The sequence below is a fragment of the Daphnia magna genome, linkage group LG9 (genome assembly GCF_020631705.1).
Source record: "Daphnia magna isolate NIES linkage group LG9, ASM2063170v1.1, whole genome shotgun sequence".
NCBI classification, from domain to species: domain Eukaryota; kingdom Metazoa; phylum Arthropoda; class Branchiopoda; order Diplostraca; family Daphniidae; genus Daphnia; species Daphnia magna.
In genome coordinates, this window is record NC_059190.1 from 8,786,103 (window position 1) to 8,792,102 (window position 6,000).

Below are 6,000 nucleotides of genomic sequence, written 5' to 3' on the forward strand. Positions count from 1 at the left end.
ATACCATGAGTTTTTACTTCTATATGTATACTGCATCAAATATACTTGTATTCAATGTGAATACACTGTTATACCATGAGTTTTTACTTCTTTATCTAAACAGCATCAAATATACTTGTATTCTTTGTGAGTACACTATTATATTATTAGCTTTATTTCTATATGTAAACTGCATCAAATATACTTGTATTCAATGTGAATACACTGTTATACCATGAGTTTTTACTTCTATATGTAAACTGCATGGAATATACTTGTATTCAATGTGAATACACTGTTATACCATGAGTTTTTACTTCTATATGTAAACAGCATCAAATATACCTGGATTCAATGTGAAAACACTGTTATACCATGAGTTTTTACTTCTATATGTATACTGCATCAAATATACTTGTATTCAATGTGAATACACTGTTATACCATGAGTTTTTACTTCTATATGTAAACAGCATCAAATATACTTGTATTCTTTGTGAGTACACTGTTACATTATTAGTTTTTATTTCTATATGTAAACAGCATCAAATATACTTGTATTCAATGTGAATACACTGTTATACCATGAGTTTTTACTTCTATATGTAAATTGCATGGAATATACTTGTATTCAATGTGAATACACTGTTATACCATGAGTTTATACTTCTATATGTAAACAGCATCAAATATACTTGTATTCAATGTGAATACACTGTTATACCATGAGTTTTTACTTCTATATGTATACTGCATCAAATATACTTTTATTCAATGTGAATACACTGTTATACCATGAGTATTTACTTCTATATGTAAACAGCATCAAATATACTTGTATTCAATGTGAATACACTGTTATACCATGAGTTTTTACTTCTATATGTAAATTGCATGGAATATACTTGTATTCAATGTGAATACACTGTTATACCATGAGTATTTACTTCTATATGTAAACAGCATCAAATATACTTGTATTCAATGTGAATACACTGTTATACCATGAGTTTTTACTTCTATATGTATACTGCATCGAATGTACTTGTATTCAATGTGAATACGCTGTTATACCACGAGTTTTTACTTCTTTATGTAAACTGCATTGAATATACTTGTATTCAATGTGAATACACTGGTATACCATGAGTTTTTACTTCTATATGTAAACAGCATCAAATATACTTGTATTCAATGTGAATACACTGTTATACCATGAGTTTTTACTTCTATATGTAAACTGCATGGAATATACTTGTATTCAATGTGAATACTCTGTTATACCATGAGTTTTTACTTCTATATGTAAACTGCATGCAATATACTTGTATTCAATGTGAATACACTGTTATACCATGAGTTTTTACTTCTATATGTAAACTGCATCAAATATAATTGTATTCAATGTGAATACACTGTTATACCATGAGTATTTACTTGTATATGTAAATAGCATCAAACATACTTGTATTCAATGTGAATACACTGTTATACCATGAGTTTTTACTTCTATATGTAAACAGCATCATATATACTTGTATTCAATGTGAATATACTGTTATAGCATGAATTTCTACTTCTATATCTAAACTGCATGGAATATACCTTTATTCAATGTGAATACACTGTTATACCATGAGTTTTTGCTTCTATACGGAAACTGCATGGAATATACTTGTATTCAATGTGAATACACTGTTATACCATTAGTTTTTACTTCTATACGTAAACTGCATGGAATATACTTGTATTCCATGTGAATAGACTGTTATACCAAGAGTTTTTACTTCTATGTGTAAACAGCATCAAATATATTTGTATTCAATGTGAATACACTGTTACACCATGAGTTTTTACTTCTATATGTAAACTGCATGGATTATACTTGTATTCAATTTGAATACTCTGTTATACCATGAGTTTTTACTTCTATATGTATACTGCATCAAATATACTTGTATTCAATGTGAATACACTGTTATACCATGAGTTTTTATTTCTACATGTAAACAGCATCAAATATACTTGTGTTTAATGTGAATACACTGTTATACCATGAGTTTTTACTTCTATATGTAAACTGCATCAAATATACTTGTATTCAATGTGAATACACTGTTATACCATGGGTTTTTACTTCTTTATGTATACTGCATCAAATATACTTGTATTCAATGTGAATACACTGTTATACCCTGAGTTTTTACTTCTAAATAAAAACTGCATGGAATATACTTGTATTCAATGTGAATACACTGTTATACCATGAGTTTCTACTTCTATACGTAAACCGGATCAAATATACTTGTATTCAATGTGAATACACTGTTATACCATGAGTTTTTACTTCTATATGTAAACAGCATCAAATATACTTGTATTCAATGTTAATACACTGTTATACCATGAGTTTTTATTTCTATATGTAAACTGCATCAAATATACTTGTATTCAATGTGAATACACTGTTATACCATGAGTTTTTACTTCTATATGTATACTGCATCAAATATACTTGTATTCAATGTGAATACACTGTTATACCATGAGTTTTTACTTCTATATGTAAACTGCATCAAATATACTTGTATTCAATGTGAATACACTGTTATACCATGAGTTTTTACTTCTATAGGTATACTGCATCAAATATACTTGTATTAAATGTGAATACACTGTTTTACCCTGAGTTTTTACTTCTATATAACAACTGCATGGAATATACTTTTATTCAATGTGAATACACTGTTATACCATGAGTTTCTACTTCTATATGTAAACAGGATCAAATATACTTGTATTCAATGTGAATACACTGTTATACCATGAGTTTTTACTTCAATATGTAAACTGCATCAAATATACTTGTATTCAATGTGAATACACTGTTATACCAAGAGTTTTTACTTCTATATGTATACTGCATCAAATATACTTGTATTCAATGTGAATACACTGTTCTACCCTGAGTTTTTACTTTCTATATGTATACTGCATCAAATATACTTGTATTCAATGTAAATACACTGTTATACCATGAGTTTTTACTTGTATATGTAAACTGCATCAAATATACTTGTATTCAATGTGAATACACTGTTATACCATGAGTTTTTACTTCTATATGTATACTGCATCAAATATACTTGTATTGAATGTGAATACACTGTTTTACCCTGAGTTTTTACTTCTATATAAAAACTGCATGGAATATACTTTTATTCAATGTGAATACACTGTTATACCATGAGTTTCTACTTCTATGTGTAAACAGGATCAAATATACTTGTATTCAATGTGAATACACTATTATACCATAAGTTTTTACTTCTATATGTAAACAGCATTAAATATACTTTTATTCAATGTGAATAAACTGTTATACCATAAGTTTTTACTTCTATATGTATACTGGATCAAATATACTTGTATTCAATGTGAATACACTGTTATACCATGAGTTTTTACTTCTATATGTAAACTGCATGGAATATACTTGTATTCAATGTGAATACACTGTTATACCATGAGTTTTTACTTCTATATGTAAACAGCATCAAATATACTTGTATTCAATGTGAATACACTGTTATACCATGAGTTTTTACTTCTATATGTATACTGCATCAAATATAATTGTATTCAATGTGAATACACTGTTATACCATGAGTTTTTGCTTCTATATGTAAACTGCATCAAATATACTTGTATTCAATGTGAATACACTGTTATACCATGAGTTTTTACTTATATATGTATACTGCATCAAATATACTTGTATTCAATGTGAATACACTGTTTTACCCTGAGTTTTTACAGTTATATAAAAACTGCATGGAATATACTTGTATTCAATGTGAATACACTGTTATACCATGAGTTTCTACTTCTATATGTTAACAGTATCAAATATACTTGTATTCAATGTGAATACACTGTAATACCATGAGTTTTTACTTCTATATGTAAACTGCATGGAATATACTTGTATTCAATGTGAATACACTGTTATACCATGAGTTTTTACTTCTATATGTAAACAGCATCAAATATACTTGTATTCAATGTGAATACACTGTTATACCATGAGTTTCTACTTCTATATGTGTACTGCATCAAATATACTTGTATTCAATGTGAATACACTGTTATACCATGAGTTTTTACTTCTATACGTAAACGGCATGGAATATACTTGTATTTAATGTGAATACACTGTTATACCATTAGTTTTTACTTCTATATGTAAACTGCATGGAATATACTTGTATTCAATGTGAATACACTGTTATACCATGAGTTTTTACTTCTATATGTATACTGCATCAAATATACTTGTATTCAATGTGAATACACTGTTATACCATGACTTTTTACTTCTTTATCTAAACAGCATCAAATATACTTGTATTCTTTGTGAGTACACTATTATATTATTAGTTTTTATTTCTATATGTAAACTGCATCAAATATACTTGTATTCAATGTGAATACACTGTTATACCATGAGTTTTTACTTCTATATGTAAACTGCATGGAATATACTTGTATTCAATGTGAATACACTGTTATACCATGTGTTTTTACTTCTATATGTAAACAGCAGCACATATACTTGGATTCAATGTGAAAACACTGTTATACCATGAGTTTTTACTTCTATATGTATACTGCATCAAATATACTTGTATTCAATGTGAATACACTGTTATACCATGAGTTTTTACTTCTATATGTAAACAGCATCAAATATACTTGTATTCTTTGTGAGTACACTGTTACATTATTAGTTTTTATTTCTATATGTAAACTGCATGGAATATACTTGTATTCAATGTGAATACACTGTTATACCATGAGTTTTTACTTCTATATGTATACTGCATCAAATATACTTGTATTCAATGTGAATACACTGTTATACCCTGAGTTTTTACTTCTATATAAAAACTGCATGGAATATACTTGTATTCAATGTGAATACACTGTTATACCATGAGTTTCTACTTCTATATGTAAACAGGATCAAATATACTTGTATTCAATGTTAATACACTGTTATACCATGAGTTTTTACTTTTAAATGTAAACTGCATGAAATATACTTGTATTCAATGTGAATACACTGTTATACCATGAGTTTTTACTACTATATGTAAACAGCATCAAATATACTTGTAATCAATGTGAATACACTGTTATACCATGAGTTTCTACTTCTATATGTAAACAGAATCAAATATACTTGTATTCAATGTGAATACACTGTAATACCATGAGTTTTTACTTCTATATGTAAACTGCATTGAATATACTTGTATTCAATGTGAATACACTTGTGTACCATGAGTTTTTACTTCTATATGTAAACAGCATCAAATATACTTGTATTCAATGTGAATACACTGTTATACCATGAGATTTTACTTCTATATGTAAACTGCATGGAATATACTTGTATTCAATGTGAATACTCTGTTATACCATGAGTTTTTACTTCTATATGTAAACTGCATGCAATATACTTGTATTCAATGTGAATACACTGTTATACCATGAGTTTTTACTTCTATATGTAAACTGCATGGAATATATTTGTATTCAATGTGAAAACACTGTAAAACCATGAGTTTTTACTTCTATATGTAAACTGCATGGAATATACTTGTATTTAATGTGAATACTCTGTTATACCATGAGTTTCTACTTCTATATGTAAACAGGATCCAATATACTTGTATTTAATGTGAATACAATGTTATACCATGAGTTTTTACTTCTATATGTATACAGCATCAAATATACTTGTATTCAATGCAAATACTCTGTTATACCACGATTTTTTACTTCTATATGTATACTGCATCAAATATAATTGTATTCAATGTGAATACACTGTTATACCATGTGTTTTTACTTCTATATGTAAACAGCATCAAATATACTTGTATTCAATGTGAATACACTGTTATTCCATGACTTTTTACTTCTATATGTATACTGCATCAAATATACTTGTA